The sequence below is a fragment of the Hylobates moloch genome, unplaced genomic scaffold, assembly GCF_009828535.3.
Source record: "Hylobates moloch isolate HMO894 unplaced genomic scaffold, HMol_V3 SCAFFOLD_14, whole genome shotgun sequence".
Lineage (NCBI taxonomy): Eukaryota > Metazoa > Chordata > Mammalia > Primates > Hylobatidae > Hylobates > Hylobates moloch.
The window spans coordinates 12953441-12971161 of NW_026652289.1; the positions used below are offsets into that span (position 1 = coordinate 12953441).

At 45.9% G+C, this 17721-nt stretch overlaps 1 long non-coding RNA gene across 1 annotated transcript; it reads left to right on the plus strand.

Moving 5' to 3' along the window:
• Nucleotides 1-6610: 6610 nt before the first annotated feature.
• LOC116482090 (uncharacterized) lies at nucleotides 6611-17493 on the plus strand. Its single transcript, XR_009209755.1, has 3 exons — nucleotides 6611-6797; nucleotides 14177-14414; nucleotides 16378-17493. It is a non-coding gene; the product is annotated as an uncharacterized LOC116482090 (long non-coding RNA).
• Nucleotides 17494-17721: the final 228 nt, after the last annotated feature.

Consider the following 17721-nt stretch of genomic DNA (forward strand, 5'->3'; position numbering starts at 1 on the left):
CACCTCACCCAGGACGCTCGACTCACTGCCACGGGGATTCTACATTTGTTTGGAGAAGCAGAGGTGCAGCTGGAAGAAGAGGAAGTGGGAGCATTATAAAGAGGGTTATAAAAGGTTTTTTGAGCAAGGCAGAGGAAATGAGACTTGGTGGAGCAGGCACGGAAGTCATTGCTGATTCCTGAATAGGGTTCAATATATTGACAATGGCATTGAAAGGGATTAAGAAGGCTGACCCTGAGCAGTCTGCTAGGCTAACCCCTATTTTCCAAAGGAAAGGGGGTGGGCATTGTCAAATTCTCTTGATTAAACAGAATGAATGAATTAATGCATTTTGGTTGTTGTGAGAATTAAATGAATGAACACATGGAAAATCAGCACAGTGTTGAGAACAATACATGTTAGACACAAAAACACATGGGAAGCCCCAAAACTAGAGCTGGGGATATGAGAAGCAATGTCCCAAACGTGCCGAAAAACTCTACCCAACCAAAAACCCAAGCATCTAAAGATACGGCATTGGCCACCTTCTCCACCATCACTAGTGCTGTGGCCTCTTTATTTGCAATTGTGCTTTCTCTCTCAGGAATTTCAAGGTTCTTACAAACTTTAAATTACCCAGGGGAAATGAATCCTCACAAGCAAGAAAGCAAAATAAAGTCCCTCAACCAAAATAAACTCCCTCCACCTCTCTGTCTCCCTCTGTGCCAACCCCCTCACCTAAAATAACCCAGGTCAACTCTGCTCGCCTGCTCTGTTGCCGCGCGTGCCAGCCTTGGCTTCACTCCTGTCATCAGCTGACCCAAGATGATTGCTAATGAACCCTGTGCACTCTCATCAGGAGGGTTTCTTTGGAGAAGTCCAGAAAGGTGTTTGAAAAAGGCCAGTGCCTCTTTGTTATTTTAATGACCGCTCTGTGACTTCAACCACTTAGAATCCAAATCCATCCTGTTTGCAGGGAACAAGATTCTCCCGTCGCAATGTCTGATCTTGATGAAGGCTTCTTGACGCTTTGGATCTGCTAAGATCACACACAGTATTGGTGGTTATCGGTTTCTTGGGAGAAGCAGCTCCCCTGATGATAAAACTCCCACAGAGAGACCTGACTTCACCAAGACCAAGTTCAAGACAGAGGGATGGCCGTGAGACTTGAGCTGGGATTGCAAGAGCTGCTCTCAACAGTGTGTTCAAAAGTCTATAACTGGAGATGATACAGATATGTCCATTTCCAGGTTGCCAGCAGTTATCTGAGAAACCCCAGTACCCTCTGGGTTTGCAACCCTCTGGCCAGTAAGGGGCGCTGTTGATTGAGGGACTGTGGCTGGAAGCTATGAGGGGGAAAAGAAGTGACCAGCAGATGTGGTCTGTGTTTCTGGTTCCTTAGAGACTTCCCTCTTTGGAGGACGATCTGATTAGAGCTGGAAACCTCAAACAAGTGGCTTCAACCCCAGCAGCCTCACTCTGCTATATACCCTCGGAACAGAAACCGATCCCCACGGCAGTCTTTTCTCCGGACAGTGCAGAGGGCTCCGGCATCACTGTGATTGGTCCAGGCTGCAAACTGCTGCGTGCTTGTCCCATTTTCCTTCACTATTTCGTGTTTATTTATCTCTGACAACAATCGTGGCTGCATCTGATCCTTTGTGGCTGCATCTGATCCTTTCTTGCGGCCACTGTCACTACTCCCCCATACTGAAATCTACCAGGCACTTGGTCTGACAGACTATTAAAATAGTTAACGAAAGTCCTCAAATTTTGTGTGTTGGGGAGGCAGGAGACCGATAGAAAAAATAGAGAAAGAAAATAATCTGAAGATTTTGCATTCCATATTTATCCTGCATATGATGGGACCTATATTTGTAATTGCATAATGTATACATATATATATATATACACATAACATATATCCAAAAAAAAAAAGACAAAAAAAAATGTCTCCCAGGCCCCATTTTGCTGGAGTTTTAAAGACAAAGTGCCTCTGTGCTAAGACAGGAGCTGGCAGGCACTGTGCCCAAAGGCAGGAGGTTCATTCCCGTGTCGAGCTCTTTCCCTGCAAGCAAGGCCTGTGTTCATGGGAGGGCACTTAGAGACACCCTCAAGCAAGGGCTATAGAAGTGCAAATTATTAATAGACATTATTCCAGTGACGCTCACTTAAAACCTCATTGGCAGCAGATGAAACAGTGGAGGCCTCTTGCCATTTGCTCGGATTTCTCCTGCTGTTCTCCCTCAAACCAGGACTGCAGCAAACATGAGATGTTTGAAAACTCAGCATATCTGCATTTTTTCTGGTTTTATGGGTCAAGGGAGGGAACCCTTGTTTTGAGGGAAAGGTGCATTTTCTTGAGTTGGTGGTGAACAAGTTAAATGAATACTGTACCCCCTTCATTTTTTGAGGTTATATTTAAAGATAAAAGTGTCCCTATTAACATGCAGATTTGGATATCCATTTGCAAAGAACAGAGTTATTTCAGATGCTGTATGGGAATCCTTTTTGTGCTTGTATCTTTGGGGGCGGAAAGTCCAGCTGCCTCTTCTAAGATTGCCCATAACTCTTCAGATGTCAACAAATCATTGAAAGGTGTCAGAATGGGGGAAATGAAAGATAATTATTCCAGCCGTGGAGAGCTACTTTGAAAGTGAATAGAATCTGTCAGATCGTCTTTTGAAAACGGCAGTTGGCTGCTTGTCTTGGCCATATTAAATGGATATATCTGGAGCCCAGTGAGGTTGTTTGAGATGGCGGTAATCAGCTTAAGTTGGTTTTGGTGGAGAAAAAAAAAAGCACTAGAAACGGGGCAATTACCGAGTTGGCGTGGAACAGACGCCCTGATATGGTGATGCTGGGGGTTTCTATTCAGTCCTTAAAAAAATGGAATCTTACATTCTTTGTGAATGAATAAAGAGCAAAGTCCATAAGGACTTGGTAATTTCCAGATGGGGTGGGTGTGGGGCGGCAGGGGAGCCTTTGAGGGGATCCTGTGGCCTGGATGAGTGCACGGGCCACACTTGGAAGCCAGGACAATTCAGTTTCTTCCCAAGGACTGAACCGGGAACTGGAGGACAGACAGACCTTGGCTGAATGAGATGGATGTGGGGTGTTGATGCCAAAATGAAGCCTCATCTGACTTGGTTCATGTCCCCAAGTGGCACAGCAACAAGGAAGCAATTTTGGACAAATGTCCAGCTTTATATAAAAGTAGAGTTGTTTCTGCTTCCCCTTATCCAAAGCCAGAATCTGGGGAACTTGAACTTCCCAGTTTGTGGAAGACACATCGGATCCAATATAGAGAGGGTCAGGAGAGGGATTGCCTGGGCCTTACTTCCCCCAGACCTCAGACCTAGACTTTAGGTGCTCTCCTGGAGCGCAGCTGCGCATAAGGTCTCTAGAAACATAGTCCACGGCTTGCACTGGGCTCACACGCCAGGCCACACTGAATGCACGATGAAAGAGGTTTTTTTCTGTAAGCCCTGTAGTTGTTCTGTGGATAATATAGCTGGAGTTTCATTGTGTTTCTATGTTAGAAGTAAATCTTTAAAATAGATGACAATTTGCCTATTCCTGTTAAAGCATTTCTTCATTTGCTAACATAATGCGAGCCCCCCGTGGTCTGCGCTGCTGGCCCTGGGGGAACAGGGCAAAACAAGCTCTTCAGGTCACAGGAGCTTGGGCCAAATGGCTGGGTGGCTTTGCAGTCCGTGGTACGAGTCTCCATGGCTCCTGACCACAGACACTCGCCTGCCATCAAAACAAGGAAGAGCTTTCCTGCCCCACCTCTCTTTTCATATTTGGGGCCAGTCGGGTGGGGAGAAACCTTCTTACCACATGTGGCCTGTGTACTCCGGTCTGGTGGGGTAGCAAGGCCCTGCTGTGCACAGGTCAGGCCCCAGGTATCCTCCTGCCCTCCACCCAGCCACTGACATTTTAATATGTAGAAAACCTGCCCCAAACAGGCAGCTCTTCCAGCGGGGGACCCTGCTTGCTACCAGGAAGGAGAGTGCATTGGGGGTACCTGACCCTCTGCTGGGTTTCTGCAGAAACATGCCACCCCCTTCAGAGTTTTGGCCAGGGATTGTCAACCTCTTGCCATACCAGTGACCCCTATCACAGGAGAAGCATCTTCTCAGAATTCCAGGGGCTTGGCAAGCGATGTAGGCTGTTTTCCCCGTTTTGCCAATAGATTCTTCATTGTCCTGTCCTCCTCTGCTAAAGGGAAGTGGAGCAGTATGAAATTTTTCTGATTCAACATGTGTGGATTCCACATTAATTCTTTTTTTTTTTTTTTTTTAAACCGAGTCTCACTCTGTTGCCCAGGCTGGAGTGCAGTGGCGTGATCTCAGCTTACTGCAACCTCTGCCTCCTGGGTTCAAGCAATTCTCCTGCCTCAGCCTCCCAAGTAGCTGGGATTAACAGGCCTGCACCACCACGCCTGGCTAATTTTTGTATTTTTAGCAGAGACGGAGTTTCCCCATGTAGGGCAAGCTGGTCTCGAACTCCTGGCTTCAAGTGATCCGCCCACTTCGGCCTCCCAAAGTGCTGGGATTACAGGCCTGAGCCACCATGCCCAGCATGATTCACATTAATTCTTACGCACACATTTTTCAGCCCATGGCCAGCCCTGACACACTGGCTTTATCCCATCGGATATAAGATGTAATTGGTCGGCTCACTGACCTGTTTATATTTGTTTATCTATTTTTTACTCACCGAGGGTCTCCCTGCAGGGGTCAGTCTTTGGAAGAAGATCCAACGAGGACTCAGAGTGTTGGTACCCAGGCTTGGAAAGGTGAGGCCCCTCTGACAGTTTCTCTACCTCAGCTTTTGTTTTCATTGGTCAATGCCGACATCATTTGGGATGAGCCACTCCTTTGATGGCAGCTTCCTCAGGGTACTGGGCTCTGCACCCAGTGCCCAGGGGCCCCAGTTCTGGTTGGCTGGCCTCTGCCAGCAGTTTCCTGCCTGCCCTTGGGTGAGTTGTTTGCCTCGAATGGCTTCTGGGTGATTCTGAATAAGAATCTCTTTCCCCTTTAAGACATATAAGAACTTTCGTCACAAGGCAAAACAAAGGAAAGCTCTTTTTGTCAGTGGTTGGGTGGAGGGCAGGAGGACACCCGGGGCCTGACCTGTGCACAGCAGGACCTTGCTACCCCACCAGACCGGAGTACACAGGCTGCATGTGGTAAGAAGGTTTCTCCCCACCCGACTGGCCCCAAATATGGGAAGAGAGGTGGGGCAGGAAAGCTCTTCCTTGTTTTGGTGTGAACTTTGTTCACGGGGCCAGGGTCACCTGGGAGCTGGCTCTGGGCATGGCGGGGACCCCATGACCCCATTCTCCTCATTCTATGGCAAGCTGCCACACAGTGATAAGTTTCAGAACCATAAAAATGTGGCCAGAAGCAAGGATGTGGACCCAGCGTGTCCCCAGAGCCACCACATTCAAGGTGCAGGAGGGTTTTTACCTAGTTCTGATACCCCAGAGGAGGACAGAGTCCAAAGCCAGTTTATCCTTTTGGGTCACTCATCTCTGCTCAGAGGCCAGAGAGGAGCAGACACAGCCGTCTCCATTGCACAGAGGCTGGGGAGGGGTGAGAGGCTCTGTCTATGGGGCACCAACTCTGCGTGCAGTTAGACATTCAGCACGAGGCATAAAGCCTGTGTCTATGACCCCCTCTGCTGTAATGACAGGGCATTCCTTCAACAGCAAGAATTTGTGTGGGACACTTATACTTCCTGCAAGGCCCATCTTATAAGTTATTTTTCATCAGTGTATTCATATTATCTGTCCTGAATCTTTTCCTATTTATTAAGAAATATTACTTCTGCACTTGTGGAAAGTTTATTTTTTAAAAAACTTTATCTACTATCTTGACCCTTAAACTGTAAAGGTTTCCAAAATGGGAAACATGAGAGAGAGGGGAAAGTGAGATCTCATTTATTCGGGAAACATTTTTCTGAATACTCCATAAAACATTCAAAAACATGGAAGGAGGGCTGACTTAAGAGTCCAAAAAGTTGGATTCTAATCCCGGTCTCACTTTTCTAGCTGTGTGACTTTGGGCAAATTACTCAACCTCTCTGAGCTTCATTCTCTTTCTCTATGGAAAGGAGAGAATAAGATATGCTTCATTTCGTATATTATCCAAATTAGAATGTATGAAAGAAGTTTGTCAAAGGTAAGAGACTGCATGTAGGTAAAACATTGGTATTAGTAATAAAAACAAGATAAACGTACAAAAATGACTTGGGTCATCGTTGCTATGACTTACAGCTGATAATCAAATAGCTATGGGAAAAAAGGCATGTGCTTTCTAGATCACAGACAAATATGATTATATTTTAGTCGCAGAAAATAGAGCCAAACATTCCACTGGCCCCAGGGTCCCTCTCCACCTGCAAGGTGGGAGGACAGCGTCTCATCAGCTCAGGGCCTTTAAAAGCAGTGCTGACCAATTGGAAGGCAGAAGAGTCTCTTTCCTCAGTTTCATTGGTTGCTAGAGGTGTCAGTCATGGCTTGCCCACCCACCGTCCCTTAATAGGCTTAAATGGCTGCTGTCTATACCACCTGCTGATAATTTTTGACTGGTTTTCCTAACTTGAAAAGATGAGTGGGACCCTCTAAATTCTTCTTGTGGGGATTGGAATTGGAAGAGTGAGAGAATCAGTCAAGTGAAGGCAGGTGATACTGCAAAAAGGCCACGTAGGGTGGAGGGTACGGTGGCCCATGAGGGCCATGTGTGAATTACCGGAATGAAGCCAGGAGGATGGAAGAGGAACCCAGGAAGAAATGGAAACACTATCAGGTGAAGGCAGCGGGGGAGGCAGGGGTGTCTCAACACTGAAACCAGCTCCAGCTTTGCCACAAACTGTCCCGGGGAGGGAAGCCCTGTGTCCTTGGCAGGAGACACCATCCCACGGGCCAGGGTCACCTGGGAGCTGGCTCTGGGCATGGCGGGGATTTTTTTTGTCGATTTAATGCCATCTTGTTTAAATAACTGCCTGTTTCTGCCTCAGCATTTACAAGCGAACCTGCCTTTGTTCCATGGCCATAGATCCCTACCCCAGTCTGCCGTGTTGAAAATGCAGATCAGGGGTGTGGGCCGAGAGTGTGGCTGCTGAAGCACAAACGGGTAACTCAAAACCCAAGCCTACCCAGGTGGGTCCCTGAATCCTCAGAAATACAGACTACACCGTGCTGTCCCTTCTGCACGAAGGGCAGTGGACACATAAATTAGCTGTGTAATAATAATAATATAAATATTATAGCAACAATAACAAAACAATAGCTAGATTCGTAGTGCCTAGTATGCAGTAGACACCAGGCTCTGTGTTAAGTGTTTTATATCAGCCCTGTGAGGTAGATAATCCAAGTATTTTACAGAGAAGGAAACCGAAGCCCAGAGATACTAAGTAGCAAAATTCCCCAGCCAGTAAGTGCAGAGCTGGCCATAGCTGAACCTCAGAGCTCAGCTCTTGAGCACTACATTAGATTGGCTTGTATTGTTGCAGAACCAACAAATCACAGACAATTAAAACCCCACAGATCGGGTAAGTCAAATCACTCAGCACTTCCATATTATATTTATTTTAGCCACAGACTTCTTATGCCATGGTAAGTCCCTGAGGGGAAGGGATTAGTTTTTCTCTTTGGCCGTAACTCCCTCAGCCTTTGGCGTCAACACCTTCTCACAGTGGGCATCCAGGAAGTTTTGCTGGCCAGCTCTTCTTTCCTTCTCCCTTGTAAATTTCATGTCCCCTATGCCAGGGAATATCAGCAGCCTGACAATGAACAGTGACCGGGAAATGTATTTTTTAATTTGTGGTACCCATGGTACTTTAAAGTCCAAAAGGATTATGACTTTTTGGTCTTAAAAAACACAAATACCACCAAAGGGCATTCTGTAAAAACTAAATCCTCCTCTTTTAATCTTCTGGATAGCATGGCATGCATTCTTCTAGATAATTCTGTTTTTATTTTTACTTTTTTGACACAGGTTCTCACTCCGTTGCCCAGGCTAGACTGCAGTGGCACATCATGGTTCACTGCAGCCTCAACCTCCTGGGCTCAGGTGATCCTCCCACCTCAGCCTCCCAAGTAGCTGGGACTACAGGCATGCTCCACCATGCCTGGCTAATTTTTGTATTTTTTGTAGAGACAGGGTTTTGCCATGTTGCCCAGGCTGGTCTGGAACTCCTGGGCTCCAATGATCTGACCACCTTGGGCTCCCAAAGTGCTGTGATTTTAGGTGTGAGCCACTGTGCCCAGCCTCTTCTAGGTAATTTTATATAGAAACATACAGATATAGATGTAGTTATAGGGCATGTTATACATATGGCTCCCCATCATTCTTTATAACCGATGCACTGTAAGTTATTCAAACAGTGCTCTATTGATGGAAACTTAGGTTATCATGTTTCATTTTTGGGAATAATATAATCAACCCCCTTGTACATATGTTCTTGCACACTTTGAAGGAATAGCTTAGTAGAATATGGTCCCAGAAGTAGAATTCCTGGATCAGAGGGTGTAAACATTTTACATGTTGGTAGAGATTATCAAATTACTCTCTGCAAAGGTTATTTTAACCTGCTTTACCACCAACAATATATGAGAGGATTTGACCTTGCCCTCACATCCAAAATGTGTATTTCTAAGTTTAATTGGATTCGCATATGTCCTTAGCTGGACTTCTTATAGGTCCCAGATTCCCAGGGCTGCATTTGTTTGCATGGTTGACTGTCACCCTGGGAGCAGTTTTCCTGCTGAAATTAACCAGGATTGATGGAAATAATACAATGTGTGCAACAGCTTCCACATTTAAGCATTAAGGCAAAACCAAAATGAAACAAGCTAACAAAGCAGAGGTGGAGATTTGTGAGTAAACAGTGAGTGTTTTGCATTCTTCCAAAAATATAAAGTCTAGAAGGTTTTCCGTATGGAAATTTCCACTAGCTTTGATATCCTGGGAATACTTTAAATTTCTACTGAGAATGTCTGGAGGAGTTATATAGATGGTAACTGAAGCCATATCGTCATGTCCTGTTAAATTGATTTACATACCTATCACAAAGTTTGGACTGCCAAGGGCCCGTAGCTCAGTTTACAGTTGGTTAAATATGGCATTAGTGATTTTTTTTTTTTTTGAGACAAAATCTCGTTCTGTCACCCACGCTGGAGTGCAGTGGCAGGATCTTGGCCCACTGCAACCTCCACCTCCTGGGTACAAGCGAGTCTCCTGCTTCAGCCTCCCGAGTAGCTGGGATTATAGGTACGAATCACCACGTCTGGCTAATTTTTGTATTTTTAGTAGAGATGGAGTTTCACCATGTTGGCCAGGCTGGTCTCAGACTCCTGACCTCAAGTGATCTGCCTGCCTTGGTCTCCCAAAGTGCTGGGATTACAGGCGTGAGCCACCACGCCCAGCTGGCATTTGTGACATTTCTACAAAGAGTTGTTTCCTAGGCTCTGGGTCCAGTTTGTGTTCTCTCAACTAACTGGGAAAAATCAGCTTTCATAATTTCAACCAAACAGCTTCATTTCTAGAAACCCGCCAGTTGTAAGTGCAAAGATTACTCCTAAATTAATTGCAAGCAATTAAAATCTTGGGATTAATTGGAACTGAAGCAAAAGGAAAGAAATCATTTTACGATATCAAGCCATCCCTATGACTTTATACTTAAGATACAGCAACTGTGCATTCTCATTTTTTAAAAACAAATGACTATGACTGCTACAGAAATAACAATAGACAATTTTGGCCATTTTCATGCCTCATGAAGAAAGCTCTACCTCAGAAATAGGAAGAGGATAAGTCCAATAGCAGTGCAGTTTCTAATCCAACTTTGCCAAATAATGGCAAGGATGAATGCTAAATGGTAATGATGATAATAAATGTTACTTTTTTTTTTTTTTGAGACAGAGTCTCACTCTGTCACCCAGGTTGGAGTACAGTGGCTCAATCTCTGCTCACTGCAACCTCCGCCTCCCGGGTTCAAGAGATTCTCCTGCCTCAGTCTCCTGAGTAGCTGGGATTACAGGCATCTGCCACCAAACCTGCCTAATTTTTGTATTTTTAGTAGAGACAGGGTTTCACCATGTTGACCAGGCTGGTCTTGAACTCTTGACCTCAAGTGTTCCACCCGCCTCGGTCTCCCTAAGTGCTGGGATTACAGGCATGAGCCACTGTACCCGGCCAATAAATGTTACTATTATCAAGGGTCAATGTTTATTTAAATGAGTGAGTGGTATTCTGGAAGCTGTTTTCCCACTGAAATTGCAGGAGTCATAGAAACAATGTTACCATTATCTGTTATCATTATGGTAAGAGCTTCCATTTATTAAACCCTCACTATATATAAGGCATTATGATAAGCATTTCTCATCTATTTTCCAAATTTAGTTTCTGTGAAGAAGGAAATGTTATCCCTTTTTTACACCTGAGGATGGGTGCTGAGCAGTTAAGTAGTTTGTGTGAGATGACAGGGCTGGCAAAAGTTCACGCAGGAATTCACCCTCCCCTGTCCATCTCCAACAAGGTGCTGCGTGTGTCATATCTCAGGTGGCTCCGGCTGCAAAATGGTCCAATACCTGCTTGCACGGGGAAATCACTGAGAGATTGTATTTTATGAAGCATCCTGTGTGCAAAATGTTTTATGCATAGGAGTGGGTCAGTGTTTCTCGCTCTGAAAAACAAAACAGACAGGAATTGGAACAGGTGGAAGGCTTAAGCCGAGCCAGCTTTTTGGTCTGTTCTTCATCATGTCTCAATTTCTATAATGAAATTTTCCCACCAAACAGCCACACAAATGCCTTGGTCGTGGAGACTGAATTGGGTCTTTTCCGGAGAATGACACTTCTTCCATTGAAATGGCCCCTTTCTTGGACAGGGTGCTGGAGTGTGTGTGTGTGTGTGTGTGTGTGTATGTCTGTGTGTGTGTGTGTATACTTGTTTGCCTCGTGAAGCGGGCATTCAGGTGGCGCAAGGCTGAGAGTGACTTGTTTGGCTATTTGTGAAGAAGCTGGCAAACTTGGGCCTTCTCCCTGGCAGGGAGGAGAAAGGGCCGCTTGTTTCCGAAATATCAGCAAAAAGGCTGGTGCAGGTGGGGCCCCCATCAGTGAAAAGTTGTTGGAAGCAAAGGCTGCAGGTGCTGCCTCGGGAACACGGACGTGTGCTTCCTGGGTAGGGCGCGGGAGAAAGAGGACTGCCAATCGCCAAATAGAACCACACTGTTGTCCCAGGGGTGAATGAAAAAGATGTTTCAGTGCTGTGGACGGATCTGGATGGTTTGCCACGGAGGACAAAAAGTCTCCTATAAAATTCCATTTACATAGTCCTATCTCACTTGGGCTTTTGGTGACCAGATTCAATTGTGCTGGTGTCCCCTGTGCAGTGTGATATCATAGCTTCAGAGGAAGGCTTTATTTAGAGGTCACACTAGTTTGTCCTGGGGATGTAGTCATTTTTTGTGTCACGGACAATGTTTTACTGTGGAGATATGAGCCAGATGGCTCAGCCACTTGCAGTCCAGAGCTAAACAGTGTCTGTATTGTTGGCGAATAAACAGAATCTATTGTTTGCTGCTCATGAAACTCTAGTGCCCACCACTGTTTAGAGATGAAGTATTTAATAAATTGTTAGGTCTCGCTTAAAGAATCTGTAAAACAACATCTCAGAAGGACACAGGCCTCCAAAAATATAAATCTCATAAAAACAACAAGAACAACAACAACCTTTCTCTCCAGCTTTCTTCCTTCCCCGCCCCCTCCATCTCTTGAGGCCATTCACTCTTACAGTTGTGAAGGCTCTGATTTTGTTTCTTTCCCATGGCAATCCATATGCTAATATGAGCTGTAACCCTTGTGCGGGGCGGTGGGGGGACAACATGATGCTTGTGCTCGGCCCCCTCCAATTTTCTCACACCCTCCAAGCCATGGCTACCTATTTGCCAACACTGAACAGAACAGTGGAGCCTTATGGGGTAGCACGTGTGTCACGGAAATGCGATTTGGGGATGCGCTTCCTCCCTGCTTCCTGAGATGATACCCTGAAGATAAAACGTGTAGTGTCTGGCAATCTCCTCTCACATGCTGAATTGGCCTCACTCAGTGGGGAAATCTGCTCACTCACCCCAAGCAACAACAACAACAACAACAACAACAACAACAACAAATAACACCACAGCACAGCAACCTGGAAGGACTGAAAAATATGTGTTTCCTTTTGCAGAATGAGTGTGGAGTGTCACTTTCTGAGCATTTACCACTCTTGGCCTTCCCCATCTTTTTTTTTCCAGCATGCATCTTGTCTTTCTAAATAAAGCACACTTTTCCATTTAACTTCGCCCAGCTGTGGCTGGGTATATTGCAATGTCAGAAGTATTCGTTTCCTGCCTTAATTGCAACCAGAGCCAACCTTGACTGGCAAGGAGAAAGCCACTGACAGGTTTGGGCTGTGTCCAGACCTCCTCAGACTTTCTGTCAGCCAACTGTTTGACAGTATATGCAAATGCATGCAAATGCAGGGACACTGGCCGAACACCTGCAGAAAGTGACCATCTCCACTCAGGCTTTGCCTCCCCTGTAACTGGGGGTTTTGAAATGCTGCTTGGTAGCTTTCTGTCAGTTTATTATGCATTTGTCAGCAGAACGTTGGGCTGATAAAAACACTCCTCTTTGTCCTGAAGAGCCGCAGAGCTCCATGTGGAGCTGCAAGTGCCAGGGCTAGTGGGATGGCTCCTGGCCAGCCCTTGTGAATCCTCCCCTCTGTCTGCAGGACCCGAGCGGCAGCATCCGAACTCTTGTGGGCTTGCCCGCATGGAGGAAGGCCTTCTGTTTCCCTGGGTGTAAAGATGTAGGCTTGATGGTGGGGCAACAGAGCAAAAGGCTGGCTCTCTCTAGCAGCTGGAACTTGGCGACTTTGAGGAATAATATGTCCTGGATTTTCAAAAGCCAAAGGAAAATCTGCCCGGGCTGTCAGGGAATTGGAAAGGGGGAGAGGGCCCGCCACCTCAAGCGGGAATGGAACTGCCAGCCACACACACCCCCTCCAGACTGTGGGAAGACAGCCAGGTGGCGTGACTCTGGCAGCCACTTGCCGCCCGGCCATCTCGGCTCCCATCTGCTCAGGCCTTCTCTCACTTCCCACAACTTCTCTCTTTAAGAGGTGCTAAGACCAGCCCGTCAGCTGCAATTTAAAAGTGTATGTGAGACTTGTGTGTAGTTTTGAGTTTGGCCTTTTTGAAAGTAAGGCAGGTGACCTAAGTATTGTGGCTCTAAGACCGTGAAGATCGGTGGACCAGACCCAGATTCTGGGGTCTTCCTCGAGCCATCAATGAGGGAAAAGTAAGATAGGGACACTGCAGACTGGTGTCCTGTGTGGTCCTTAAACATTGACCACCAGAACCGGGGGAAGCATTTTGCATTTCTTTGTGCAGCCAGACTTTGGTTCTTCAGAGTAATAAGTCATTTGGGAATGGTTGTGCAAAACAGGCCTTCGAAATCTCCCCATCCTCTCTACTTAGAGGTTGGAAGTGCCTTGAAATCTGGGCAACTTCTTGTGTATTTTTGGGAACCTGAATATACACAACCTAAATATAGGAGCTTGGTGTCTTGAGTATAAATCTATAATCAACTCTGGCAAAAATCTGAGGAGTAAGCAGGTATTGCTTGTAATGAAAAACTGGGCTGGGCATGGTGGCCTGTAATCCCAGCACTTTGGAAGGCCGAGGTGGGAGGATTGATTGAGCCTAGGAGTCAAGACCAACCCGGGCAACTATTTAGCAAGATCATATCTCTGTAAAAAGTAAAAAACTTTAGCCAGGTGTGGTGGTGAATGCCTGTAGTAGTCCCAGCTACTAAGGAGGTTGAGATGGGAGGATGGCTTGAGTCCAGGAGATCGAGGCTGCAGTGAGCCATGATCATGCCATTGCACTCTAGCCTGAGTGACATAGTCAGACCCTGTTTTTTTTTTTTCAATAAAAAACAACTGATATCAATGTAGACTGCTGATCCAAGTCATTTATACTCCAAAATGGATTGTTCTTTGGCCTGAGAATCATTTTGCCATTCATGCAACTAACATCAATCAAATAATTGCCTACTGTTTCTTGTATATTAAGAGAAGTGAAAACTCATGGTGAAGTCTCTTGAAATGTTTGACCCTGCAGTCTTTTCTCTCTCTAGAAGGAAGAGGCTGATCTTTGGGCTTTCCAAAAGCTACAGTTCTGGGACCTGGGGGAAAATTGGAGTGCCTGGCTTCCAAGCAGGCATAATGGCTCTCTGCAAGACCAAGTATGTACAAACACCCCTTGAGCAGCCCTGCAAGCCTGATGCTTCACCAATGGGCTCCCGGGCTTCATAACTGCTGAAAATCATGGTGTTGATTATCAGCACAATGACGGTGCCAGGTGCTGCGGAATCAGTGAGTTTTCTAATTATTGCTTTATTGCCAAGGGAGAAAGAGGGCAGCTTAAACTCAGAAATGTACGTATTAGGTGCCTGTTAAGTACCCACAATGAGCATCTGCTGTTATGGATAAACTGAGGCACAGTGGCATCAATAGAAACAACTCAGGGCATACAGTAGACCAAGGCCATTGTTAGCACTAGGACCCCAAAGTCCAGGTGCCAGTGCCTCCACATGCCTCCTCTTAAATATATCACACAGTACGTGCAATAAGAAAAACTCTTGCTGGGACCAAATATCCACAGAAAATCAGGGGGATCTGCATATCAATGATAAAGGTGATTTGAATTAGAAATATAGGAGGCTTCGGGCCGGGCGCGGTGGCTCACGCTTGTAATCCCAGCACTTTGGGAGGCCAAGGCGGGCGGATCACGAGGTCAGGAGATCGAGACCACGGTGAAACCCCGTCTCTACTATAAAATACAAAAAATTAGCCGGGCGTGGTGGCGGGCGCCTGTAGTCCCAGCTACTCGGAGAGGCTGAGGCAGGAGAATGGCGTGAACCCGGGAGGCGGAGCTTGCAGTGAGCCGAGATTGCGCCACTGCACTCCAGCCTGGGTGACAGAGCAAGACTCCGTCTCAAAAAAAAAAAAAAAAAAAAACAACAAGAAATATAGGAGGCTTCAAAAAGGGACAGAGATGTGATGGAGGAGGCCTCCAATCAGGCCCTCAGTTCCTTTGAGAATCCATGAGACTGATACTGTGTGTGGTTGTCATAACATCACCAAGGAACGAAAGCGGGAATTTCATCAACGGGGATTTTAGACATTTTCCTAACCCCAATGTCTGGCATAAGAGTGATTAGATCCCACTCCTCTGTTCAGAAGGCCAGTGCAATTTCTATGGGTATGGTACCAGTTTTGTTTTACTGATTGGAAAGAGAGTTTGATCATACTAGCTGTAATTCATAATGTATGGGCATCTCTTATGCAAATGAGCCCACTCTTTGCCTTAAAAAAAAAAAAAGTCCGGAAAGAAATAAAATGCTACATAAATGGGACCGCTTCGTTTCTCTCCTGCTTGTTCTTTCCCTCTTTCTCTCTCTCTCTTTTAAAAAATAAACCGAAGGTAGTTGTATTTAAGCAGCTTTAATGTCCTTTCAGGGCTGCGCACAGGGTTGTGGTCACTCAGGCAGCAGTAACTTTGAAAAAATGACCCGTCTACACCCAAACAATAACAGAATCCCCCTTTTTATGTTGGAAACGCCCACGGCTTTCTGTGCATCTCCAGACTCCCCACGTAGATGCAACTGTTTGACCAGCCTTCTACTGAACAACTTAATTAAGCAAAAGAAAACGTGTCAGTTTCTGCCAACCTCACAAAAACAGAGCTGTGGGGGTAAAAAGGGTCGGCGAATTAACCCACATTCCTGAACGGGTTCACTAAAGCGAGGCCTGGCTTTGCAGCAATGCCAAGGGGAACCGTGCGCTGGGTTGCCATTCAGATTTATCAAGACATATTGTTCTGTAGATCATACTGAACACAATTAAAGCTGCAGTACCTCGGGGGGCTACAGCTCGGGTGTGAGCTTAGCTTAACTTAAAAAAAAAAATCTTGTCACGACACGGTGCCTACCATTGACATTCTGCACAGTTACAGAGACAAAACAGTTCTATCTGACCATATGAAAACAGCAAGTTGTTTTTAGTTTTTTCCCCTCTTTAGTGTCCCTGCCCTCCCTCTTCCCCCGTTTTCCCTCTCCATGAAAGCACATGCAATATGCAAAGCAACTGTATACTCTGCATGCAATTTGTACTAGCCAGACCCAACCCGAATTTAATCCTTTTTTTTTTCTTTTTGTCCTGAGGGCGAGGAAGTGTCCCAGCCTAAATCCTTCTCTGGAAGCTGGGAAAGCAGAGGCCCCAGGAATCCTGTTTCCTAGCCAATTAAATTTAGTTTTCTTTTTTTCTTTTTTTTCAGGCTTGGATTTTGATTTTACTTCCTTTATGTGAAGCCAGGAGGGAGCTTAGCGCCCAGCACTCCGTGCCCCACCCCCACCACATCGCAGCCTCCCGAAGTCACCAGGAAAAGCGGGGGCTTTCAGTGGCAGCCAGAAGGAATTCAGAAACATCACATTTCATTTCGGGACGAATTGGATCAGCACCAGTTTGGTGTTGAGGCCATGAGATTGTGGCATTTTTATCCCAAATTTATCCTCTCTTGGTCTCTCTCTCAGTGTGTGTGTCTGTAGGAAGTCATCGTGTAGAATTATGCTATGAAGAAAGCATCCCACACTTATTCAATTGCATCGTCCCACATTCTGGATCAGGAGACACAGACTCAAGTCAACCTGCAGCTGCCTAATTTTGCAGGGAAGGAGCTATCCTGATGTTTGCAGGTTGGAGGCCTCCAAGTGACACACATCAGGAAGAAATGGGCTCTCCCATCCCAGATGAGCTGAAACACAAACGCTGTTCTGAGGGAACAGTTAGGGATCCTATCTTTCTGAGCCCTTTTCCATGCAAGCAACCATTGATGAAGAAGCATTTATGCTTGATACCTATTGCAGGTGTTCTTCGGTGTGGAGGTGTTGTCAATGAAAGATTCAAAAGTGGTTCAATTATCAGAAGACCCTATTTGTTTGCTTTTGACCGGCTTTTGTTTGCTCTGTCACTGAGGGAGAATATAAACAACTTTGGCGAGGTAAGATGGAAAAACATTAGCCCGTACGGAAATGTTCGACGGACAAGTGAGGGGACTTGGCAGAAGTTTGGCTTAGAAGGTGAATGAATAGAGCCCCGGGCAGAATGCAATAGTGGCAATAGGCATGCATTCTTTGCAGATGTGCACTGAAGGCTACAGGCTACTGTGTCTTTTTCTTCTGGCTTCTCTCTTGAGCTTCTGACACTGCACAGCAAGTGGGTCGGTCCTCTGAGAGGCTTGAAAAATGCAAAAGTTTACCGCCAACTGGTGGGAATACGTGCAACACATGCATAAGGCAGAGAGCATCAGTGGTGAAATGCAGCCTGCAGTTTCTCTCCAACAGTTATCCAGATAGTTCATCTCAAAATAATGATTTTGCCATCAACACACAGATATTGCAGGCAAAAGCCATCACAATTCAAAAGCCGTAACAAGAATGGCTTATTCTTTTAAGGGTTCCTTGTCCCATTGAGGTGCTCTAAGATCTGGGACTGGCTTATACGTTTATCTTTTTTGCCGAACAATTCAGGCTCCAGAGGGGATTTTTCTTTTTGGTCTGAAGGGTGAAGCTTGTCTGGTCAGCAGCTTTTGCAAACTACACCTGCTCAGTTGAGCTCATTC